Source organism: Ranitomeya variabilis, chromosome 4 (genome assembly GCF_051348905.1).
Source record: "Ranitomeya variabilis isolate aRanVar5 chromosome 4, aRanVar5.hap1, whole genome shotgun sequence".
Lineage (NCBI taxonomy): Eukaryota > Metazoa > Chordata > Amphibia > Anura > Dendrobatidae > Ranitomeya > Ranitomeya variabilis.
The window spans coordinates 33,740,319-33,768,216 of record NC_135235.1 but is presented as its reverse complement, the minus strand read 5'-3'; the positions used below and the strand labels follow the sequence as shown (position 1 = coordinate 33,768,216).

At 43.8% G+C, this 27,898-nt stretch overlaps 1 protein-coding gene across 1 annotated transcript in view; it reads right to left on the bottom strand.

Moving 5' to 3' along the window:
• ZMAT4 (zinc finger matrin-type 4) overlaps nucleotides 1–27,898 on the bottom strand; it is a 392,475-nt gene that overhangs the window by 116,988 nt on the left and 247,589 nt on the right. The window lies entirely within an intron of this gene.

Sequence of the window (27,898 nt, the reverse complement as noted above, 5' to 3'; positions counted from 1 at the left end):
CCATTTCAATGGCTCCCTCCCAGTATGTTTCTTTATTCCTCGCCTCCGGGGAATATACAATGTAATATACAGCTTATTTGTACAATTATCATGTGCATTACAGCAGAATAATCCCAGGACAATATGCGATTAACAACCTCATTGAAATGAGAAGGGTCAGGAACACCATTGATGATGATCGTGGTGGTGGTGTAAGGGTCTGACAGAGACTCTGTATTGGTAGTGCCTAAGGTAACCTGGTACACTCAGCTCAGGTATTGGACACAGTTTAGTGATAGATAGGAACATTAGGGCAGATAGGCAGTGATGAGCCTATTAGTGTATAAGTGATAGGTATAGTATACGTATTGTTAGTATAGTGTTAATGTAGGAATCTAATGCAAGATGTGTGCTGAAATGTAAGTGAAAGGTTAGATCATCCCAGCAACAGCCTACAGGAACAGATACAGTTAAATGTTTGGGACCAGCCCAGCATGGAAGGATGAGGTCAAGCAAAAGGGGAATCATTTCCTGGTTTACTTAGATAGAGAAAGTCTGAGTTAGTGAGAGGTTCATGGAAATTTCAGTGTGCAGTGGGCTGGAGGCACGTGGAGTACATATCGTTCTAGCAGCATGAGGTCATACCAAATTCCTTGTGGATGTCCAGGACCTATGGCCTGAACTAGTCACTGAGGAGTGTGCCTTAATCATTTCCATACAGATGAAGGTGGATGGAGAACCACGTGAGGGAAACATAGCGGATCTCAGGAGTGCTGTGGGGTCAGACAGGGAGACCCTGGGGCTGACAGTAGGATACTCCGAGCTGAATGTAAGCAGAGGCTTAAAATGTACTGTGCTGATGAAACTGGAAGGTGCTTTGCGTACTTAAGACTGTTGTGTCTGAACTGTCCAGTAAAGTTGAACTTGTTATAACGAGCCAGGTGTCCCCTGATGTGTGTGCAGCTGATTCTAGACTTAAGGACGTGGATGCAGCAGAGGCCTCCGACCTACAAGTGATAGCAAAGCAGACTTCAGCAGCAGCCGCTTTCCTATGCCCTGTCTCTAGTAGGACAGATAATTAAGCTCCACCCATTTGACTAAGAGTGAAGAACTTCAAGTCAAAGATGGAACTGATCAGGCAGAGATTAATCCCTGTGCTCTCTGCAGGTTTTCTGACTGTTTCGGTATCAGACAGAATCTTGAATCCTGATTGCTCCTATAATGCACTGGAATACCTCTGTATTGCAGTGCATAATGCATGTCAGAGTGACGCCCACACAAGGACTGATTGCTTTGCAAAAATGACAGACCTGGGGGCGTTGACAAACAATTAGATACCCACAATCCCAATGCAGGAGTGCTGATGAGGTGACAGAAGGCGTGCAACACTCAAACTAACCGCTTAGATGCTGTGGACACTATTGAATATGGCATGTAAGGGTTTATACAACCGATATTGGAAGTTCTCTCTTGTAATTTCAAGTTCAGGTAATTAAATTAGATAACATTTCGTTGCACCAAATGCAAAACTGGATCATTCCACAACTTTGGGAAGGAGTTCGGCATGTTTTAATGTGGTTCAGTGGGTATTATTAAGGCAATAGTTGAGCAAACGATGCTGCAATTTGAGCCCACTGCTTCGCTCCTGGGTGGATATAAGAAGTAGCAATAACCAAGCATCACTTCTGAGGGTGTGTTTTTTTTTTTTTAGTTTATTAGACATGAAGATTGATTCACTCTACTCTTAAAATATTATTCCATGAATCCTGCGCTTACCGACAATTCTCAGTGTCTCTCTACTGCACTTTCCAGCTCTGCAGCACGGTCATTAATCTGGATATTTATTTTTGTTCTAAACTCCAGGGCTGTGCTTTGTCTGACAGTACTTATGCCCTAGAGGTGTTTAAAGGTTACTTCTATCATTTTTATATGATTGGAAAATAAGTAGGCGTACTCTTCCAATGCTGAGCTTAAGTCCCAGGACAACAGTCTCAATATTTCTTCATTTAAAGTAACACACAGGTTCAAGTCGGGAGCAGGTGACAATTTAACGCCAATCACGCCATAGATATCTGGTTGTCTGAAGAGCACAAAGTGATAGCAGAAGAAATTACATGGGGGAATATCGTACACATAGCAATAATATAGCAGTCAAGAAATATCAAGATTTAACGTAGGTAGCTGCGCGCACCAGTGATGGATTCCATCTGTATTTTGGCAATCTAAAGTGCGAATTCAGTGACCCGAGATCTCCAGACACCTGGAGGAGCAGAAGGAGGATGGAGGAAAGGATCATGTTCCTTTGCCAATGATCCTATTGCTTGATCATAATAGATTTATAGATTTATGCTTTTGACTAGGGCTCGTAAAATATGCAGGACTGATTGTGTTCTAGTGACTGAATGGCTGGGACCGCCCAACTCAACAGGTGGGGTATGCCAGCATCAATGCAATATTATTCTTAAAGGGGTTGTCCATGTTGGGGCTCAAGTCTGCAGTTGCTCTACGTGTAGCGTGCACACTATCAGGACTTGCTGGTGCTGGTTGCGGACGGTCATCTCATTCACTTGGCATACTTCCAGCCACATTCCGACTAGACGTGTCTGTCTTCACTCACTTCACTTGTATTGAGCGACTCTGTGCAAGTTTAGTCGGCACGTGACCGTATGTATGCAAATTACATACTTGTAGTCCAGCACCTACCTGGTCCCGATGCCAGCACCGAATAATCCTGACAGTGCGCACACTGCACGCTGTGACAATTTACAAGTCTGCAGTCATAGTGACTATAGACTTGAGCCCCAAATCTGGCCAAACCCTTTAAGACTGGGGTCATGGGAGCATATGTCAAGGTCCATATATATGGACCGAAATGCCTAAAGTGACTGCAAATTTCCCGTCTTTACAGTTTCATATGTGCCTATGTTATATATTCTGGATGAAACATGCAGGACCTGATCTACAACTCTGCCCTGTGGTGCAGGGCGCCCAAATTGTTATAAAGTTGTACCCAGTTCTGAATGGAGAAAATTCAGAAGCCTTTTAAAGAAAGAATAGATTCTTCTTCCTACCTCTATTGTCTCAGTCTTTGTGGTGACATATTTGTGTCTCTTCCTTTTTATAAAATGATCCCAAGTCACTGGAGCATCCTTATCATACGCCTAAGTGTCCCCGAAATATCAGTACGTACAATGAATGGGTCACGCATGCCGATAATGTGGTGAACCCTCCCTTGACCTCAATCTACAATCTGCCCGAGCTGGGCACGGAGAACGCCTTCCTGATTGCCTGTCTATATCCGAGAAGAATAAAAATACAAAGACAGATGAAACAATAGCTAGCAGTGTCACCATCTGCTGAAAAAGCCTCTTCTCCAGCCCGGCGCGCGGTGCCAGGGTTAAGAGGCCAGCAGTTTAGTCTCCTCTACAGATTGTATACAAGGGGATTACGGCAATGGTGGCTTTTTTTTTGTTTCTAGATCTTGCTCATTTCGGAATGTTCTTCACCCAAGAAAACAGAATAATGAAAAGTAATCACCGGAGCAACAAAGCGTCGCCACTAATATTTACAGTCATTAAAATTATAAATGCTAACGAGAAAGAAATATGGTGATTACACGTTAAAGATCAGGATGGTGGGAAGAAGTAAACAGCAGATAAGTCTTACTCAGCAGATACATTTGGGTGAAAACTCGTACTATTGAAATTACTTACATAATTAGGCATCTTTTTTCAAATTTGGAAAGGTTAAAATTTTTGGGCACTTCTCTGCTACAACGCATCCAACCTAAGAGCTATGCCGTGTACTGCTGCACTCCATTACATACTTACCAAGATCTCTGCTGGGAAATAGGGATGTTCCACACTGGGAACGCCCCAAACCATTGGAAAAACACATTTTTATTAAAAAATTACCCCTTTATACCCAGGACATAAATTTAATGGGAATGTTTATAAATATTCAGGACATTCTCAGTTCTACTAGAAACTATGCAGTTATATTTATGCTCATCCTATTCCTACGAGGAGGTCATGACAGAAATTGGCCGGTAATTGGGAAATGTGCGTTTTTAGGAAAACTCATTACCATTCACCCCACGAATGTGCAAAATGTTTGGTCGTCGGGTGAAATGACTTTTAAGCAAGCATAAAAAATCATCATTCTCAGCGGAACATTACCGTCTGTAAACGGGAAATGTGCTGCCGAGAACATGATGTTCTACATGCACAGAATGCTCACTGGACTTAGGGTCCATTTACACCGGACGATAATTTGGAAAAGAGCATTTTTAGGAAAGCTCATTAGCAATCAACTGACAAATGAGAAACATTTTTGTTTGTCTGGAGAATGATTTTTAAGCAATCAAAAATTATCGGTCCCGGCAACACATTGGCTTGTGTATACGGGTCTCGTGCTGCCGAGAACATGATGTTCTACATGCACAGGAGTCAGAGTTCATTTACAGTGGCTGATCATTTGGAAACAAGCATTTTTAGAAAAGCTCGTTACCAACCAACTGACAAACGTGCAAAGTTTTTTGTTCATCCGGTGAAATGATTTTTAAGTAAGAATAAAAATCATCGTTCTTGGCAGCACATTGGCTTGTGAAAAAATCATATTATTGAACATTCTGTTGCGGTTGGACTGTCTAAATTTGACATTAAACAACCGCTGATCGTATTGCATGTAGCTGATCAGTTGTAATTTAATGGTTGGTAACACAATGCAGCAGGGTCATTACCATTATGTAGCATGATGAGTTGTACTGAAATTATAACAGAGCAGGAAATTTGATGTAGCAGAGTTGTACAGTGGCAGCAAATATAGCAAAGATGAGGCAGAGAAGTGGTGCACGGCACAAAGTAGTGGCAGGACACCAACCGATAACGTGGCAATATGGCATCATAGATGCATATAGGGATGGCACAATAACTCTTCAAGCAGAAAAGGAGACCGAACTGACTAATCAGGAGAAATGCACTAGAAATGGGCCAGGTAAAACAGAGAAGGGGACTGGCTTAGCTATTGAGATCAGAGGTGAGCCAGCCCCCTTCACATCAACCATTGATGACGTGTCGGCATCGAAGACTCTTTGCCATGTCTAGAAAAGAGCAACAAGTGATATAGGAAGATAGAGGCACTTTTTAAGAATAAAAGTATATTAAGATCTTTATAATAATATTATGAACAAATCAATTTTTGCAAAGTGGATTACACCTTTAATTCTGACCATATGTCTTAAGACTTTAGTAAAAAAAAAAAAAAATTCAGCCAAACACATTTTATTTCACGTGACAAACTGTAACTTATTTTCCTTTTGCTCAGCAGGGAAAGACCTTCCCTTTGGTAATATATATAATTCCATCCTAATGCCCCTTGACGTCACCTCCAGCAGTCACCAGTAATGAATTTTACCCCTTTCAATGTCAACGTTACCAAGTGATAATTATCAGTAGTTAATTCCTCGGTGACATCAAAAGATTTTTTTTTTTTCCATTTTCTTTCAAGCGTGAAGCTCCAAATTACAATCCTTTATTACACCCCCGCAATATTCGGGCTTTTAACGCAAACACAATGTCTACTGAGCTCATTATTATGAGTTAAAATGTGAAAACAACTAAGGTTTTAATTTAGCACAGCTTTGGCATTTCTGTAAAAAAAGAAAGGAATAAAATAGGACCGGGTCCCTGCAAGCGCAGGTTTAATTATATAGGAAGCGCCTACCAAGTGGTCAATAGGCGCTGCCTCTTCATTAAGTGAATAATTGGGCGAGTTCTCATCCAGACTCCTATTATTTCATGGCACTGTGAAATCGGAGACTCGCTGGTGCTGGCGAGTGGGGACCACGTAATTGTCATGCGAACCACATAAAAATAATAAGGATATAATTACAAGAACTTACTGTCATTATATTGTCACCGAAAATTGTAAGGGCGCTGGATCTGGAATAAATGAATGTGTCTGTCTGGGAAATATCAGAGGTTGGAGATGAATTGGACTTGTTAACGTGCCAATTGACATATGTGGTGGATAGGTAATGAGTAAAGTCACACGGATGAAGAAATCGAGGTATTGTAAATGTAGATGCCAACATACATCAGAAATGGAGCAACAGATTGCATTGCCTTGGTGACATCTGCTGGCAATCTGCTCTGTGTCGACTGTGTGGACCGCCGTCCAATCTTATAATAAGTTGCCATGTTGGGCTTCTCTGGGACCTCAAGTGGTCTCATCGCACACATCATAACTGGTGCCAAATACTATCAGCGATGTATTCTTCTCTAGCTCCATTCTAGATAGCATTCTTATGTAATCTTTATCTCCAATGTTCCTCTCTTCTACACCACCGCCCAGCTCAGTACTACAGTTCAGTTAGCAAGAGTCCTGTCCTCAACCCGTGAGTCTGAGTCTTCTTTCCCCTCTATGGAGCTATATTACCAGTATGGCCGGTATTTATTTTCTCACTGATGCTCTGGAACTCCTGCCCGGGGCACTCTCTTCATCGTACATACCCTGCCCCATCTTACCTCTGTGAGTTATAAACTCTGGGCCATACTGCTGGGTGTCCTGACCCAGGACTCTTCTCCGATCGATCATTCTGTTCTTTCGGTCACTTCTCCCTCTCTCGCTATCTTTTGCTTCTGTGCTCTCTCTTGTTAGGGTCACCCACGACATGCGGCACTGCTCACATGAGACCTTAGGTCTTCTTTCTAAACACTCTGGGCTCCTCCTGACATTCTAACAGGAAACTACCTCTGTCCCTTTAGCTTTGCCCCTTTCACTCCGGGCTAGTCCCAACCATTAACTCTTACTTTCCATACTGTCCAGCAACACATATTATTAAAGAGGTAGTCTTCTACTTTTACATTGATCAACTATCCTTCGGATAAGTCATCGATGTTTGATTGACCTCCCGACATCCCTGCCGATCAGCTGTTATTGGTGTCTGCGGCGGCTGCCAGCTGGAAGTACTCACCTGTCGAACTGCTCTGTCTTCTGATAGTGGCCGAGGCTTGGTTCTGCCCATCTGCCTTCAAATCAATAGAAGGTGAATGTGTAGTATCCTGCGGCAGCCACTATCAGTAGACAGAGCAGCTCGGCAAGTGAGTACTTATAGCCGGTGGCCTCCAGCGCCGACACAGCTGATCGGCGGGGGTGCTGGGTGTTGGACCCCGACTGATTAGACATTGATCACCTATCCTAAGTGATAGTGAACAACCCCTTTATTTACCACTAATACATCTAACAATTTGCATTACACAATATAACAATATATTTGTTCTTTAAGTGGAAATGCGGGCAATATGTCCATCTCCTTCCATTTTTTAGTTTGAAAACATCCATGTTTTCATGGATGTATCTCTTAACACATAGAACATCTTCATACACATTTTTCTTTTCTTCCTAAAGTCCCTCGGTTCTGCCTCAATTAGTTCTTCTGCCTTCACCACAACCCAGCACAGTGCTTCGAGAGTTCCCCCTTGTCCCCAGTAATGGCACTACAGTCCAGTGAGAGTCCTATTTCTCAACCCGCATACTTCTCAACTTAGAGGAGCTACTTATGCCACTATGGCCATTACTTAGCTTCTCTGCCTGTCAACATCTTGGAACTACCACACGGGGCATTCTCTTTGTCTAGTGTTCCCTGCTCTGAGTTGTCCCATTGCCTCTTTGGCTTGTGAACTCGGGACCATCCTGCTAGGCCTCCTGCCCCAGACCCAATCTTTGGAGAATCACTCACTCCTTCTATCACTATTCCTCATCTCTACCCTGAATCACAGTCCCCTCACACTTTAGGGACACCCACTTCATGCGGCTCTGCTTGCTGGTAAGACCTTAGGTCTGCTTCTGCTGTAGGATAGGCTCTATCTGACTTCTGATAGAAAGCTCCCTCTTTCCCTTCACCTTAGCCCCTTCCACTCTGGGCTAGTCCCAACCATTAACTCTTTCCCTCCCCTTCAGCTACCTAGTGCTGAGCAGAACACAACTCCATCACTAATATTGTACATCACTAAACACATTACACGTAAAAATACATTTGTAACAATACAGGTAGAAACGTGGGCAACACCTCCCCTTTCTTACACGAAAATATTAAACCGACCAGCGGATTACTTCTAAGATTTATAAATCAACATGACCTTAGTTTGGTCACGTCTCTTAAATCAAAGAAACGTTTTATCCAAAAAGTAGAACACAAAAAATATAGGCTTGATTGATATTCTGCTGACACGGCGCTTCCTTACTTAGAGCCTTGACAAGGAGATGATTTCTGGGCGACATGAAATTGGAAAAAGTCTGAGGTGTGGTGCAGAATAATTTCCATTTGCTTCCCCCCCAAAAAAAGTCTACCTTCATGTAATGATATCATCACGAGCACCACCTACATTATTCTATTGCAAAGGAAGGGATGTTTTCCAATTAAGTTTTCGATTTTACCTGCCCATTTGCATGCTGGTTTCAGAAGGGCTATACATCTCCAGGGTTCCTCCGAAGGATAATGGTCGGGAATTCGTAATGGGCTTGATACTACGGAACACAATGTTCTTAGACTCTGTGCCGATGACGTTCACGTTGAACATTTTCTCGTATAAAACTTTTTTTTCATTCCTCTTCTCATCACGATCACATAATCCATTGTGAAACCAACCATATGTTACCTGCGCAAGGACGACTTAATAATTATGTAAAAATATTGCCGGAGCTCTGACGGGTGGAAATCTGCTTTTTATATAGTTTTAAGCACCGTTAAAGACGACATTAATACATCACTTTTACACTGGCTTCTAGTCGCAGTTACCTCTTAATATTTTAGTATGTTTACTGTAACTGTATCTCATGCAGTATTAATGGCCGAATTGGCAGAATACCAGTACACTTATATTATTTGATTTTTCCAGGCGTTTTCTACACATAAAACTTGTTCTTATTTGATTTCTGGAGGACTTTAGGAGTTTTATCTACAGACTGAACAGACAGGGCAGGGTTGCATCCAAAATCACTGTGAAAAGTAGGAAGTTGCATTCGAGAAAGGGTCTAAGATGGATGTGTTGGTGCACCTGTCTATAGAATGGCTCGTCAACATGAACCAGTCCGTACTCCGATGTAAGAGCTTTCACTATTGGCACACGTAGAGGTCGAAGGGTGTTGTAGCAGAGATAAAAATTAGGCTTATTTTTTAAGCTGCTTGATATCGCCACACTCCTAAACACTAACTCCTGGTGCCCCATGCCATTTTTATGACTTTGCTCGCTCTTATAACTCATTGAACCCATTAAAATGAGAAACAATCCAAAATTGGATTGGAAACCATAGCGGCATAGTGAATTTAGACTGGTGCCCTTATCCCATTTTTCTATCACAAGTTAATTTTTCACATCTCTTTAAAAGGCTCTCACCACCCATTAAAATGGGGACAAGACCAACTTGAAACGGTCCCACCACCTAGTATCCCTATGATTTTCCATTATGGTGGCTTGTGCCCCCATTCCCTTTTTATAACCTTAGTACATCATTTTAAAGAATATCAACACCCATTAAAATGGAGACAAGACCAACTTTGGTGGGTAACATAATAGCCACATGAGTTGCCACTATGGTACTTATGCCCTTGGTTGTGATATTTTCTTTACAGCAGTTTTGAGTTTTTCGAAAAGTCTTGGATTAGCGGAATATTTGGTGGATACAGTTGTTCACACTGTTGGAGCTACAATAAGACATTATATAAAAAGGAGACCTCTCCTGGGGTCAGATTCCTTGCAAGAAAATGTCCAAAGTGTATATCATGGCCGGAATTCATTTATAAGTTGTCCCATCCTTGTAATTTATTGTCCGTAAAGGTAGCCACAAAGATATATACAAGTCATCGGGAATGGAGAAGTTGGTTCTCCACAGTACCAACTTCCTCCACTCAATATATCCATTTATGCTAAGCACTTGCCAGCATCCCATCATACAAGAGGTAAACAAATCTCTAAAGTCACATTTATTTTACCTAGAAGTTCTCACTCCGCATTGTATTATTCATGGGAGCCTCTGTTTTTCACATACCCGGGAGATTAGACACATTTTTAAGCCTGTTGATGGAAGAGCACTTATTCCGACAATTTTCTCCAGCTTCTGCAGCACATACTCTCATCGGCACGGAAGTCATTAATAATTGTAAAGTCTTTTCAAAATTCTCTCTTCCTAAATATTTGTAGCTCTTTACTCTTTGAAGCTTATGATACGTAAAGATGCACTTCACAATGGGAGTTTAAGTAGCTCTTCTAGGCGAAAACTGCTCCAAATAAAATAATGGATGAGAATTCATGTTACCTATAAACAGTTGGACGTCCAGAACGTGTCTGGTGGTATAAGTGATGCCAATGGGGAATAGGTAGTATAGGTGCACTCCAACCAAATGTAACCTAATTTAACTTTTGTTTTATGGATGCAAACTTTGATATTTCCTTCTAGATTTTGTTGTGAAGAGTTGCAGATAGACAAATCTGTAGCGGAACATAACAAAGACTTTGCAGGTTCATAAAATGCTGGTGATCAACAGATGGTCAGTTTAAGGAAAACCCTGTAAAATACATCCCCTGGGTGTCAAAGTTTCCTCAGCCTCCATACAAGAGGAAGTGGGCCCCATAACAAAGATTGAAATGGAACCCATTTATACTATCGGTTGACCCCATCATATTCCGTTATACCAGAGACGAGAGGACTTGTGCCTAGTTGACCCTCTACGTCAACCTCCGCATATGATCAGTTGATCAATTCTCTACGATGACGTATTGTTTGTTCACATTGTGGAGAGGTGACCCCTGCACCCATTGATATAAGGGATGAGTCCATCTTTGGCTGAGACCCCCAAATGCATGGAATGTACACTTGCTTGTTCCTATTTGACCAGGAGCAAGTTTAGAAGAACTACAACCTGACACGGATAATATTACTTAGCAAATGGTATATGGGTAACATGAGGTTACATTCGTTTTTGACACCCCCCCCCCCCTCAGTTCTCATTACCAGACCATGTTTATTTAATTTTTTTTCTGATTGGCTCATATAAATAGCTATGCCAGACCCTTTCTCGGTCATGGCCAACACATAGATAGCAAAGGAACTGGCTTAGGTATTCTTTGACAGTCCCTTTACACACGGCAATAATTACGTGCCAAAGTAAGAAATGTTCTCCAAACCAGAAGTGGTCCTTCTGGGATAGAGGACTGATGCTGAAAACACAAGTAGACTAGTTATATATAACCAGCGTGGGTTGGCAGCATAGTCTATCTCATGCATGGCTCATTGCATTATTCTTTTATAGGGTAGATAAGTCACCAACAAAAAGTTTGAAAATGAACAAAGCATTGAAGATTGCAGACTATGGCCCTGATTCAACAAGAAGAAATCTGGTGTAAAAAGCTGTGCCAAAATTTGGCCACTTTTGGGATTTTCATGCAATTTTTACCCAGTTCCAATAAAGCTGTGGTGGCATAGGGGTGTGATATGGGCATGGTGAACCCTGTCTGTCAAATTCCTGATGAACGGTAGCGTCCCTTATACCACCAATCTTACTCCAGTCCCTGGAGGGGTTTACTTGAACTCCACCCTGCCGTCTTGCCAAGACTGGCGTGAAAACCGCTGGTCTTGATGAATCGGGGTTTGAAACTTCAAACAGGTGACATTTTCTGCTTATTCTCCAAAGTCCACTAGTTTATGAAGTCTACTAGCCTTGCATTAATCTTGCACCATATTGTATTTTATGCTTTGTGCATTCTTGCTCAGACCAGTTGGTGCCTTCCAACCAATTATAATGTCATCAGCTACATTATTATCCTCCAGTAGAGAAGGTAACCAATTAATTTTCACCTTTTTATACAAAGTCATTATACCTCTCATTGAGAATATTTTTCTTCCGCAGTTTATACAGGATGACCCTCCCCAATGTCTATGGCATATTTCAATTTTCGACACAAGGTCAGGATGGGCTCTCATCCTTTGATTAGAACGTGTTTACCCTCGAAGGCACCTTTATGTAGAGAAGAAGTATAAAGTGCTCATCAACAGGACTCATCTTGGCAGATATGGGTTTAATTCCAGTCATTTCGTTTAGATTGCAGAACATGTACCAGGAACAGATCATCCTCCCGGGACCAACTATAATTTCTTATATATATGAATCTAATGAATTGGGGAATCCTAATTATCCATCTTTCATATGAATGTTAAGTAGCCGTCTATGTCACATTCCAGGATCCGCATATTAGATGGGCACAAAGGTAGGAGAACCAGCTTCACCTTGAGAAATCTAAACGGCGTCATGGGATTCATTTGCCGGTGGGTGTTAGGAGTTGGGTGACGCCATCGTTCCCTAAAGTCACATTATAATTGCTTGCCTGAGCTATAAAAATCCTCGATTTTGGAGCATCATTAAGGGAAGTAGTAAAGCGGTATGAGGAAAACTGTATGCAAATAAAATTGTGATGTTTTAAGAAGTCTGCAAGAGAAGAGTCAATTAACCAAATATCAGATGTGCCCGAGGTGGTGATGAGAAAAAGTTCCTTGCACCCCGGTTTGGTATTCCTAAGTGTTCATTAACAATAGTTTACAAGAATAAGGAATTACTGCAGCTTAAGTGATGAAGAATGAGTCAAAATTACTTTAATCGATGGGGCATGCGACGTGTCATATTTGATCAAATTAGACAGGGTGACGTTTTGAGACCTGGTTGGCCCGGAGGGGCTGAAGATACCAGGGCGATGTAAGAGAAGGGATATGAAGACCGGACTGTACTGGGTGGAAGGGGGCTGCATGGCTGGAGAATACTGGGGCAAGGCGAGACAGGGTGACGTATTGAAACCTGGTTGGTCTGGAGGGGCTGAAGGCATTGGGAAGATGCAGGAGAAGACACATAAAAACCGTACTTACTGGGGTGGGGGGCTGCATAGCTGGAGAATACTGGAGCAAAGTGAAACATGAGAGCATAATAAGTCACATTTGATTTCTGGCGGATGATTTCGATGCGCCATTTCCTAGCCAAATAAGAGCAGATCTGCTGACTATATCCTTCAATAAAGAAGAACTGCTCGAATTTGGGCAGAAAATGGCACATCGCAATATATATATATCTTTATATACTGTATATACCGGTATATATATATATATTTTTTTTTTGCTTAAATGCAAGTGTTTTGGACTGAAAATCTTTTTCCTAATTGAGTTCCATTAAAACTTTTGCACGGTTTGCCTTCCATACCATCTATGTTTTGCTGTGTATTGCTGGATGCAGAATGAGTAAACTGAAACTCCATCAGCTGGTCCATTCTCACAGGGGGCTTGTTAGGCTTTTATCTGTTTTAAGACTACATAAAAGTTAAACTGAATATAAATCAGAAAATAAGAGGTTAGAAAAAGACAAAAAAAATTACAAATTCGCTGTGAGAACAACTGATGGGCAGATTCTCAGTTTTCTGATTCTTTAGCAACAGACAGCATAACATAGACTCTATAGAAGGCAACCAGTGCATGGTGGTACAGGTCACCCCTCTGAATATGCGTTAATTTCACTTTTACCTTTGGAAATCCACCGTCTTAATTGACCATTTCAAACATTTATAGAAAATCAGAGGAATATAAATGAAGGATCATTAAAGAGTAAACAAAATCTGCTTCTTTCTCCTCCTGGATTGATCTTTCACTCTCTCAATTCTCAGAGCTGTTGACTAGGATGCATGAGAACACTAGTCCTGTAGTGATAATCTCCTGCTAATAAAACACTGATTTTATTGAAACAACAGCACACAGTATGGTAAATGACACATTTCCGGAATCGGGATCTTTGCCCTTTTTTTAATTCTTTGCTTAATATATTTAAAAAAAAAAATAGATGAAAAATCACCCAAAACGCTAAATGAAATGTTTTGCAGAAAACGCTAAATTAAAACGTTAATAAAACGCTTCGGACGTCTGATTGCCGGTAGGTATACAAAGCAATAACCAGAGTGTCCAAAGCCTCATTCTTGGAGCGATTGGACCCCAAGTGATTGGTACGTTTTCCCCTATCCTATTGCTATCAGTTGTGGGAATGCCCCTGTAAGTTTTTGGAAGGCGCATCATTCAATAACACAGAGAAGAAGCGAGGACAATGGTGGCCACGGCTTCTGTTCTGCTTGGACAGGCACGGCGTTTCCTTTCATCCATCACCAATTTCTTCTTGTGCCTTAAATCCCAATGCACCTTGTAAAAAGAAAAGGGCGATGAGTGAGTAAAAGTCAGGAGGAATTAAGGCAGGAGAAGTGCTCGGAGAAGCAGAATAAGTTGTGTCTTCCTCTGTGCACAGATTACTTAGCAAACTGCGAGAATTATATTGCTACTCCCCTCCTATCCTTAATGAATGGTGACAAGTCCAGCATGACGGTGCGCGTCCTGCAGAGATCTCCCATCTGGTAACCTGCGAGTCAAGCAATTGACGAGGACAAAAAGAATACGACAAACACACCAAAAATAACCCTCCTTTGCTGTTCTACTGTGGCGGCGAGGCGACTGCCAGCTCCTCCGCCCTCCGCAGTCACTGCCTTTTCTGTACGGTGACATTTTTAAAAGACATCAGAGACGAGCGTAGAATATCTCTGCTGTGTTAGCGCCGGTGTTACCTGTCCCAATTAGCATGCAGCAGAATATCATAAAATAAAGAAAAGATCAGAGGATTGCGAGGCCGACGATCACCGAGGGAATATTTACCGCCACATATTGCAGTAATAAAAACCCCTGCACTTCTCGCCTGTTCTTTCTAAGTCTGCGCCATTAAGGGAAGAAACAATGAGTCTTTACTTTTGGCGGAATTGTTACTTTATGTTTTATTGTTGGAGGAGTAAATAAAATGTAGAGAAGAGGACGGGACAAAGGTTTCTTGTGTTCGGGTGGTACATGGCGGTGGGTGAGCGTATATTTAATAGAAATGGGTGCGAGTGTCATTACTTTTGCAACACGTTACACAAGAGGGCTGTAATGTGCTGCTGCAGTGCAGTATAGTGCAACCTCCACCAGGGGGTGCTGGTTAAGGAAAAGTGGTTGTACACACAGTGCAGCAACACTGAACAACAACACAGGTGTCACAGGTAATGAAAGAGAAGTCAGACAAGCCAAGGTCATACACAGAGAGATAAGCGCAGTACACAGGGGAAGTCAGATGAATGGTCGGGGACAAACAAGAAGTCAGAGCCTACCGGGAAAGTGGTAACCAAAACGTGAGACGAAAGACGAAGTCGGGATACAAGCCAGGGGTCAGAACAAGTCATAAACGGGTACAGGCAGTCAGAGGCAAAAAGGAACACTAGTACAAGTGAACAGGTCAGGTGCTCAAGCCGTGCAGCATGAACTATAGCAGATACTGGCCCACAGGCTGCAGAGGACTTAAATAGGTCAGCCAGCTTCAAAGTGAGACAGAGGGGATTAACTCCCACATGACCAGTCCAGAGACAAGACAGCTGAACATAAACTCAGAACTGGATCATGACAAGAGCGGTATGAACCATCATTAGAAATCTGGGTTGCCAACCATCCAGACATTCCTGGACAGTCCATAAAAATAGCACAACTTTTTTGCTCTCTCCGTAAAAAAAATTGAGGCCAAAGTGAATTTTTTTTAAAGCTGTAGAAACTTATACAGATTATTTTCCCCAATTCCGCATCTGGGCGGTGGTCACATATGCACTATAGATGTGAATTAAGTGGTGGTCATTACATGCTTGATCACCACCGCATTCACACAGGAACCCCCATTCTCAGGATCCATTGTGGTTCCAAGATTCGGACCCCAACCATTTCTTTATTACGTACAATAGGTGATTACATTGCGGTTAGGCATTTGGTTTTGTCCTCGATATCATTACTGCATTGCTACTTTCAACTATTGTGTTTGCACATTGCACTTTCTATTATTGCTGCTAATACATATGTCGCTTGTGTATTTCCTTTTATCATCTACTTACTTGGTTGAATATACATCTCTGGCAAAAATTAAGAGACCACTGCAAAATGTTCAGTTTGTCTGATTTTTCTCTTTATAGGTATATTGTTTAGTAAAATGTTAATTTTTCATTTATTCTATAAACTTCTGACAACATGTCTCCGAAGTTCCAAGCAATAAATTTTGTATTTTGTTTCTGAAAAGGAGAAATGGTCAAAATAAAAAATAAAAAAACAGTGCTTTCAGACCTCAAATAATGCAAAAAAAAGCAAGTTCATAATCATTTATAAACAACAATACTAATGTTTTAACTCAGGAAGAGTTCAGAAATCAATATTTTGTGGAATAACCGTCATTTTTAATCACAGCTTTCCTGCGTCTTGGCATGCTTTCCACCAGTCTTCACACTGCTTCTGGTGCAAAAAGGTAAACAGTTCTTCTTTGTTTGATGGCATGTGACGATCCATCATCCTCCTGATTACATTCCAGAGGTTCTTAAGGGGGTTCAGGTCTGGAGATTGGGCTGCCCATGACAGGGATTTGATGTGGTGATCTCTTAATTTTTGCCAGAGCTGTATGTATGCACTTTGCACACTATTGGTATCCCTTGCCCCTGCAATTTTGGTGTCCAGCAGCATTCCATTTATCTATACCTATTTTATGTGATGTACTTAATAAAATCGAATTTTAAAGGATTATACTCTTTGGTGGTGGTTCATTCCCCACCTTCTCTCAGGTGTTCAGTACAAAATCTCCTGTGTAGTATGATATTGCAGTCATCCTTCTTTCCAACTTTTTGCTAACTTACACTCATAATATTAAGGGGTTGCCCAGCCCTATTATATATTTTTTACTATGGGCCTGAAAAATAACAGGTATGTAAGTTGCTAACAGAGATAAGTCCCTTCCTGTGCTACCCTGCACCAGCACCAAATGCTCCTGCCGATGATTCAGCTTCTTCACGTCAACAGAGCAGCTCTTCATCTTCCACCCTGCTCTGTCAATGGGGTAGGACTGCTGACATCATGCCGATTGACAGTAGACTCCCCGCAGTTAGGCAGCAGGGAGCTGGCTGTCAATCAGCATGATGTCTGCAGTCATACCGCGTCAACATAGCAGAGCAGATGAGAATACACTGCTCTGTTGACCTGACATCAGCTGGAAGCCACTGAATCACCAGCAGGTTGATCTACGACCGCTCTTCACCAGCAGAGTTTGTCACTATACACAATAGGCAGGTAGTTAGCAATTACCTGCGTGTTAGTTCTTAGGCCGGCAGTAAAAAAAAAAATGAAATAGTCCTGGATAACCCTTTATTAAGTATCCTGCACTTGCTACTACATAACAAATGACATAAGGAGCATAAACAGAGCAGAAAGGGCAAAAATTAAAACGTGGCCCCCTAATGTCCTGATTGGTGGCCGCTCAGAACAGTTTCTCAGGAATCATGTGGCACTTAGAAGGCAGAAACACATCTAGCAACCGCAATGGAAAGGCCTATAAAAACAAATAATACCTATTAAAAGGTCAATAGAAAAAGATTAAATAAACACACTACGTCTACGCGTTTCAAGCCTTAGTGCCCTTTTGATATTCTAAAAGTTACTTATAATAAATCTATATATATATAATTGTCTAAGGGGTACTTCCGTCTGTCCTTCTGTCTGTCTGTCTGTCACGTATATTCATTGGTCGCGGCCTCTGTCTGTCATGGAATCCAAGTCGCTGATTGGTCTCGCCAGCTGCCTGTCATGGCTGCCGCGACCAATCAGCGACGGCCACAGTCCGATTAGTCCCTCCCTACTCCCAAAAGGTAAATTCACAACAGTACCCCCCCCTTAGTGAGGGGTCACCGAACCCTCACCAAGACCACCAGGGCGATCAGGATGAGCGGCGTGAAAGGCGCGAACTAAATCGGCCGCATGCACATCAGAGGCGACCACCCAGGAATTATCCTCCTGACCATAGCCCTTCCACTTGACCAGGTACTGAAGCCTCCGCCTGGAGAGACGAGAATCTAAGATCTTCTCCACCACGTACTCCAACTCGCCCTCAACCAACACCGGAGCAGGAGGCTCAGCAGAAGGAACCACAGGCACAACGTACCGCCGCAACAAGGACCTATGAAATACGTTGTGAATGGCAAACGACACCGGAAGATCCAGGCGAAAGGATACAGGATTAAGGATCTCCAATATCTTGTAAGGACCAATGAATCGAGGCTTAAATTTGGGAGAGGAGACCTTCATAGGAACAAATCGAGAAGACAGCCATACCAAATCCCCAACACGAAGTCGGGGACCCACACCGCGGCGGCGATTGGCAAAACGCTGAGCCTTCTCCTGTGACAACTTCAAGTTGTCCACCACATGATTCCAGATCCGCTGCAACCTATCCACCACAGAATCCACTCCAGGACAGTCAGAAGGCTCCACATGTCCCGAAGAAAAACGAGGATGGAAACCGGAGTTGCAGAAAAATGGCGAAACCAAGGTGGCAGAACTAGCCCGATTATTAAGGGCAAATTCAGCCAACGGCAAGAAGGTCACCCAATCATCCTGATCAGAAGAGACAAAACACCTCAAATACGCCTCCAGAGTCTGATTAGTTCGTTCCGTTTGTCCGTTAGTCTGTGGATGAAAAGCGGACGAAAACGACAAATCAATGCCCATCCTACCACAAAAGGATCGCCAGAACCTGGAAACAAACTGGGATCCTCTGTCCGACACAATATTCTCAGGAATGCCGTGCAAACGAACCACGTTCTGGAAGAACACAGGAACCAGATCAGCAGAGGAAGGCAGCTTAGGCAAAGGAACCAGATGGACCATCTTGGAGAAACGATCACATATCACCCAGATGACAGACATGCCTTTAGACACCGGGAGATCCGAAATGAAATCCATAGAGATGTGTGTCCAAGGTCTCTTCGGGACAGGCAAGGGCAAGAGCAACCCGCTGGCACGAGAACAGCAAGGCTTAGCTCGAGCACAAGTACCGCAGGACTGCACAAATAACCGCACATCCCTCGACAAGGAAGGCCACCAAAAGGACCTGGCCACCAGATCTCTGGTGCCAAAAATTCCCGGGTGCCCTGCCAACACTGAGGAATGAACCTCGGAAATGACTCTGCTGGTCCATTTAGCAGGCACAAACAATCTGTCAGGTGGACAAGAGTCAGGCCTACCAGCCTGAAATCTCTGCAACACACGTCACAGATCTGGAGAAATCGCTGACAAGATAACTCCTTCCTTAAGAATACCCTCAGGTTCAGCGACTCCAGGAGCATCAGGCACAAAGCTCCTAGACAGAGCATCGGCCTTCACATTCTTAGAACCTGGTAAATACGAGACCACAAAGTCAAAACGGGAGAAAAACAATGACCAGCGGGCCTGTCTAGGATTCAGGCGTTTAGCAGACTCGAGATACATCAAATTTTTGTGATCAGTCAAGACCACCACCCGATGCTTAGCACCCTCGAGCCAATGACGCCACTCCTCAAATGCCCACTTCATGGCCAATAACTCCCGATTGCCCACATCATAATTTCGCTCTGCCGGCGAAAACTTCCTAGAGAAAAAGGCACAAGGTCTCATAGTAGAGCAACCAGGGCCTCTCTGTGACAAAACGGCCCCTGCCCCAATCTCCGAAGCATCCACCTCAACCTGAAAGGGAAGTGAGACGTCAGGCTGGCACAAAACAGGCGCCGAAGTAAACCGGCGTTTCAACTCCTGGAAAGCCTCCACGGCAGCAGGAGCCCAGTTAGCTACATCAGAGCCTTTCTTGGTCATATCCGTCAGCGGTTTAACAACGCTAGAGAAATTTGCGATAAAACGACGGTAGAAGTTAGCAAAACCCAAGAACTTCTGAAGACTCTTAACTGACGAGGGTTGAGTCCAATCATGAATAGCTCGGACCTTGACTGGATCCATCTCCACAGCAGAAGGGGAAAAAATGAACCCCAAAAAGGGAACCTTCTGTACACCAAAGAGACACTTTGAGCCTTTTACAAACAAAGAATTTTCACGCAAAATCTCAAAAGCCATCCTGACCTGCTCCACATGCGAGTCCCAATCATCAGAAAAAACCAGAATATCATCCAGATAAACAATCAAAAATTTATCCAGATACTTCCGGAAAATGTCATGCATGAAGGACTGAAAAACTGAAGGTGCATTAGAGAGCCCAAATGGCATCACCAAGTACTCAAAATGACCTTCGGGCGTATTGAATGCGGTTTTCCATTCATCGCCCTGCCTAATGCGCACAAGGTTGTACGCACCACGAAGGTCTATCTTGGTGAACCACTTGGCACCTTTAATCTGGGCAAACAAATCTGACAACAACGGCAAAGGATACTGAAATTTGACAGTGATCTTATTTAAAAGCCGATAGTCAATACAAGGCCTCAAAGATCCGTCCTTTTTGGCCACAAAAAAGAATCCCGCACCAAGAGGGGAAGAAGAAGGACGGATATGCCCCTTCTCAAGAGACTCCTTGATATATGAACGCATCGCGGTATGTTCAGGTACCGACAGATTAAACAGTCTCCCCTTAGGAAACTTACTGCCAGGGATCAAATCTATTGCACAGTCACATTCCCTATGAGGAGGCAATGCACTTGACCTAGACTCGCTGAAGACATCCTGATAATCAGACAAATACGCCGGAACTTCCGAAGGCGTAGAAGTAGCAATAGACACGGGCAGGGAATCTCCATGAATTCCATGGCAGCCCCAACTTGACACTGACATAGCCTTCCAGTCCAAGACTGGATTATGGGTCTGTAACCATGGCAAACCCAAAACAACCAAATCATGCAGTCATGCACATGGTAACCTGTGTCCAAAACTGCGGTTTATTTTTTGCCAATGGTGTAGAATCAATACCCCTAAGAGGGATAGGATTTTCCAATGGCTCAAGAACAAATCCGCAGCGCTTGGCAAATGACAGATCCATAAGGCTCAGGGCCGCACCTGAGTCCACAAACGCCATGACAGGATACGATGACAGTGAGCAAATCAAAGTTACAGATAGAATAAATTTAGGTTGCAAATTACCAATGACGACCGGACTAACAACCTTAGTAAGACGTTTAGAGCATGCTGAGATAACATGTGTAGAATCACCACAGTAGGAACACAAGCCATTCTGGCGTCTATGAATTTTCCGCTCATTTCTAGTCAGGATTCTATCACATTGCATTAAATCAGGTGCCTGTTCAGACAACACCATGAGGGAATTTGCGGTTTTGCGCTCCCGCAACCGCCGGTCGATTTGAATAGCCAGGGCCATAGAATCATTCAGACCTGTGGGAATGGGAAAACCCACCATCACATTCTTAATGGCTTCAGAAAGACCATTTCTAAAATTTGCAGCCAATACACACTCGTTCCACTGGGTCAGCACGGACCATTTCCGAAATTTTTGGCAATACACTTCAGCCTCGTCCTGGCCCTGAGACATAGCCAGCAAGGCTTTTTCTGCCTGAATCTCAAGATTGGGTTCCTCATAAAGCAAACCGAGCGCCAGAAAAAACGCATCAATATCAGCCAATGCCGGATCTCCTGGCGCCAGCGAGAAAGCCCAATCCTGAGGGTCGCCCCGTAAAAAAGAAATAACAATTTTCACTTGCTGAGCGGAGTCTCCAGAGGAACAGGGTCTCAGGGACAAAAACAATTTACAATTATTCCTGAAATTTCTAAACTTAAATCGGTCTCCGGAAAACAGTTCAGGAATCGGTATCTTAGGTTCTGACATAGGATTTCTGGTAACATAATCTTGTATGCCCTGCACACGAGCAGCAAGCTGGTCCACACTTGTAATCAAGGTCTGGACATTCATGTCTGCAGCAATCACAAGCCACTCAGAGGTAAAGGGGAAAAGAAAAAAAAATGAGAAAGAGAGAAAAAAAAAAACTCAGAACTTTCTTTCTTATAATCCCGCTTCTGCAATGCATTTAACATTTAATACTGGCCTGGCAAACTGTTATGACCCCAATGGCGAGGGTCTCAGAGATATCAGCAAGTCTGCGAAGTACAAAAATCCAGCTCATAGGGCAGTGGTAACTGGGTTGACCATATATCTACTCCTAACGCCAACACTAGAAGTAGCCGGGGAACATGCCTACGTTGGTCGCTAGATGTCTCGCGCCAGCCGGAGGACTAACTACCACTAGAAGAGGAAAACAAAGACCTCTCTTGCCTCCAGAGAATAGACCCCAAAAGTTGGATACAAGCCCCCCACAAATAATAACGGTGAGGTAAGAGGAAATGCCAAACACAGAGATGAACTAGGTTTAGCAAAGAGAGGCCCACTCACTAATAGCAGAATGTAGTAAGATAACTTATATGGTCAACGAAAACCCTAACAAAAGTCCACACTGGAGATTCAAGAACCCCCGAACCGCCTAACGGCCCGGGGGGAGAACTCCAGCCTCCCTAGAGCTTCCAGCAAGGATAGGATACAGATTATGTACAAGCTGGACAAAAATGCAAAACAAAAATAATAACAAAAAGCAAGAAAGCAGACTTAGCTTAATCAAGCAGGAACCAGGATCAGTAGACAAGAGCACTACAGATTAGCTCTGATATCAACGTTGCCAGGCATTGAACTGAAGGTCCAGGGAGCTAATATAGCAACACCCCTGACCTAACGACCCAGGTGAGCATACAAGGGATGATAGACATACCCAGAGTAAAAACACTAGTAGCCACTAGAGGGAGCCAAAAGGTAAATTCACAACACTCACCTTCCGCCACCTTTCCCACTCCTCGCGACGTTCCGGTGCCAAGGATATTATGCGATAAGGACCTTCCATGACGTCACGGTCATGTGACCGTGACGTCATCACAGGCCCTGCGCGCCTGCGCAAGAAGGACCTGCCATGATGTCACGGTCATGTGACCGTGACGTCATCACACCCTGGGACCGGAAGCTGCCGCCTGTACCGCAAACAGGCGACAGAACTACAAGGGGCCCTCGGAAGGTGAGTATATGTTTATTTTTTATTTTTTAACCTGTGACATACGTTGCTGGGCAATATACTACGTAGCTGGGCAATATACTACGTGGCTGGGCATTATACTACGTGGCTCTGTGCTGTATACTACGTGGCTGGGCAATATACTACGTCGCTGGGCAATATACTACGTCGCTGGGCAATATACTATGTCACTGGGCAATATATTACGTCACTGGGCAATATACTATGTCACTGGGCAATATACTATGTAACTGGGCAATATACTACGTGGCTGGGCAATATACTGCGTCACTGGGCAATATACTACGTAACTGGGCAATATACTACGTAAATGGGCAATATACTACATAAATGGGCAATATACTGCGTCACTGGGCAATATACTACGTAACTGGTCAATATACTACGTAAATGGGCAATATACTACATAAATGGGCAATATACTACGTCACTGGGCAATACACTACGTGGCTGGGCAATATACTACGTCACTGGGCAATATACTACGTCACTGGGCAATATTCTACGTAAATGGGCAATATACTACGTAAATGGGCAATGTACTACGTGGCTGGGCAATATACTACGTCACTGGGCAATGTACTACGTGACTGGGCAATACACTACGTCACTGGGCAATATACTACGTAACTGGGCAATATACTATGTCACTGGGCAATATACTACGTGGCTGGGCATTATACTACGTCACTGGGCAATATACTATGTCACTGGGCAATATACTACGTGGCTGGGCAATATACTACGTCACTGGGCAATATACTACGTCACTGGGCAATATACTACGTGGCTGGGCAATATACTACGTCACTGGGCAATATACTACGTCACTGGGCAATATACTACGTCACTGGGCAATATACTACGTGGCTGGGCAATATACTACGTGGCTGGGCAATATACTACGTGGACATGCATGTTCTAGAATACCCGATGCGTTAGAATCGGGACACCATCTAGTGTTTATATAATCCTTTCCATTGCAGTTGCTGGACGTCTTCCTGCCGTCTACCTGTTCTTTTCCACCCTGGATCCGGCCCATGGTCTCTGTTCGTGCATCGCACCCTTAGATTGATACCCGGACAGCGTGAGCCGATGTGATATCTTTCTCTGCCTTTATTCTAGCATGCGGCACTTAGACTGGCAACCGGGCATTCCTCCTAGGAAATGTAGAGTAGGATCTTATACAATATCATAACATGCCAAGTGAGATTATAAGATGCCATATTAGAGACAGACAGTATAAAACGCATGCACTAAGCATGTATAATTACTATGCACGAGGCTTCGGAGGACAGCTGGTGGGGAAGTGAATTACACGATTACATCCTCCCAATGTGCGCGGTACAATGTGTACGATCCAGGGACGTGTATCCGAACGGCTGCTTCTTCAAGGATCAAGGGCTGATTCCAGTGACTCACATAGTAATGGATCATTTGTATCTCTCAATGTTACATCTGTCGCTGCAGACATTCGATGACAGGAGCAATCTAACACGATCATCCTCCGAAAAAAAAAAAAATCATTTATACAACAAATACGTTCCAGAAAGCAGAGCGTCGTTTCTGCCTCCAAACAGCATGTCTTGGGAGGAAAAGTGCGTGATACGTGCCCGTGATGGAAGTCTCATTTCACACAGCCATAGCTTTAAGAATATGTGTTTCGCGACACACGTCGGCGGAGTGTCAGTCAGGAGTCTGTATCTCAAAGGCGCTGTAATAAAATATATTTATTGCATCATTGTTAAAGAGGCTGTAAAGTTTTTATTGAAGTCGAGCAACATTTCTTGATGCCAGTGTAAACATTGTGTTAGAGAACCGGATTCTCAGCAATTCCCTAAAGTGTCTGTTACTGGAATCACAAGTGGATGGGGTTCTGGGAATAAATCAAGGGAGTCATGAGAAATCAAACTGGTCTCCCAACACAGAATTCAGGCGCTTTCCACAGTCCTGAAAGCATAGCTGAAGGCACCGATTACAGCCGTCCCTGAACAAGCACAATCCTGGCAATGTCCAATCTTCCCTGGATGGTGAACAGAACCCAGCCACTGTTTACACCCTTTTCTATTCATCAAAGTACTGACAGAATAATAAAAGTACATTTTACAGATTACAATCCTCACAGAACCACCAGCAGAATACAAGCCCTGCATACAATCCCCCAGGCACCACCAGCAGAATACAGGCCCTGTATACAATCCTCCAGGCACAACGAGCAGAATATAGGCACTGTAAACAATCCTCCAGGCACCACCAGCAGAATACAGGCCGTGTACACAATGCTCTGAGAACCACCAGCAGAATACAGGCTGTATACAATCCTCCAGGTACAACGAGCAGAATAAAGGGCCCTGTTTACAATCCTCCAGACACAACAAGCAGAATACAGGCCCTGCATATAATCCACCAGGTCCCACCAGCAGAATACAGGCCCTGTTTACAATCCTCCAGACACAACAAGCAAAATATAGGCACTGTAAACAGTCCACCAGGCACAACCAGCAGAATACAGGCTGTATACAATCCACCAGGCACCACCAGCAGAATACAGGCCCTGTATACAATCCTCCAGGCACAACCAGCAGAAAACAGGCCCTGTATATAATCCACCAGGCACCACCAGCAGAATACAGGCCCTGTATACAATCCACTAGGCACCACCAGCAGAATACAGGTCCTGTATACAATCCTCCAGGCACAACCAGCAGAATACAGGCCCTGTATACAATCCACCAGGCACCACCAGCAGAATACAGGCCCTGTTGTTATGGTTCTCAATGGCAAGAGAACATAGCCCAGCAAACATAAGTCCTAGCTCTTGTAAGGATGGAAACTAAACTGACCATGAACTAAACCTGCCGCACAACTAACAGTAGCCGGGTAGCGTTGCCTACGTTTTTCATCCCTAGACGCCCAGCGCCGGCCGGAGGACTAACTAATCCTGGCAGAGGAAAATATAGTCCTGGCTCACCTCTAGAGAAATTTCCCCGATAGGCAGACAGAGGCCCCCACATATATTGGTGGTGATTTTAGATGAAATGACAAACGTAGTATGAAAATAGGTTTAGCAAAATTGAGGTACGCTTACTAGATAGCAGGAAGACTGAAAGGGCACTTTCATGGTCAGCTGAAAACCCTATCAAAATACCATCCTGAAATTACTTTAAGACTCTAGTATTAACTCATAACATCAGAGTGGCAATTTCAGATCACAAGAGCTTTCCAGACACAGAAACGAAACTACAGCTGTGAACTGGAACAAAATGCAAAAACAAACGAGGACTAAAGTCCAACTTAGCTGGGAGTTGTCTAGAAGCAGGAACATGCACAGAAAGGCTTCTGATTACAATGTTGACCGGCAAGGAAGTGACAGAGGAGCAAGGTTAAATAGCGACTCCCACATCCTGATGGAAACAGGTGAACAGAGGGGATGATGCACACCAGTTCAATTCCACCAGTGGCTACCGGGGGAGCCCAAAATCCAATTTCACAACAGTACCCCCCCCTCAAGGAGGGGGCACCGAACCCTCACCAGAACCACCAGGGCGATCAGGATGAGCCCTATGAAAGGCACGGACCAGATCGGAGGCATGAACATCAGAGGCAGTCACCCAAGAATTATCCTCCTGACCGTATCCCTTCCATTTGACCAGATACTGGAGTTTCCGTCTGGAAACACGGGAGTCCAAGATTTTTTCCACAACGTACTCCAACTCGCCCTCAACCAACACCGGAGCAGGAGGCTCAACGGAAGGCACAACCGGTACCTCATACCTGCGCAACAATGACCGATGAAAAACATTATGAATAGAAAAAGATGCAGGGAGGTCCAAACGGAAGGACACAGGGTTAAGAATCTCCAATATCTTGTACGGGCCGATGAACCGAGGCTTAAACTTAGGAGAAGAAACCCTCATAGGGACAAAACGAGAAGACAACCACACCAAGTCCCCAAAACAAAGCCGAGGACCAACCCGACGCCGGCGGTTGGCAAAAAGCTGAGTCTTCTCCTGGGACAACTTCAAATTGTCCACTACCTGCCCCCAAATCTGATGCAACCTCTCCACCACAGCATCCACTCCAGGACAATCCGAAGATTCCACCTGACCAGAAGAAAATCGAGGATGAAACCCCGAATTACAGAAAAAAGGAGACACCAAGGTGGCAGAGCTGGCCCGATTATTGAGGGCAAACTCCGCTAAAGGCAAAAAAGCAACCCAATCATCCTGATCTGCAGACACAAAACACCTCAAATATGTCTCCAAGGTCTGATTCGTCCGCTCGGTCTGGCCATTAGTCTGAGGATGGAAAGCAGACGAGAAAGACAAATCTATGCCCATCCTAGCACAGAATGCTCGCCAAAATCTAGACACGAACTGGGTTCCTCTGTCAGAAACGATATTCTCCGGAATACCATGCAAACGGACCACATTTTGAAAAAACAGAGGAACCAACTCGGAAGAAGAAGGCAACTTAGGCAGGGGAACCAAATGGACCATCTTAGAGAAACGGTCACACACCACCCAGATGACAGACATCTTCTGAGAAACAGGAAGATCCGAAATAAAATCCATCGAGATGTGCGTCCAGGGCCTCTTCGGGATAGGCAAGGGCAACAACAATCCACTAGCCCGAGAACAACAAGGCTTGGCCCGAGCACAAACGTCACAAGACTGCACAAAGCCTCGCACATCTCGAGACAGGGAAGGCCACCAGAAGGACCTTGCCACCAAATCCCTGGTACCAAAGATTCCAGGATGACCTGTCAACGCAGAAGAATGAACCTCAGAAATGACTTTACTGGTCCAATCATCAGGAACAAACAGTCTACCAGGTGGGCAACGATCAGGTCTATCCGCCTGAAACTCCTGCAAGGCCCGCCGCAGGTCTGGAGAAACGGCAGACAATATCACTCCATCCTTAAGGATACCTGTAGGTTCAGAGTTACCAGGTGAGTC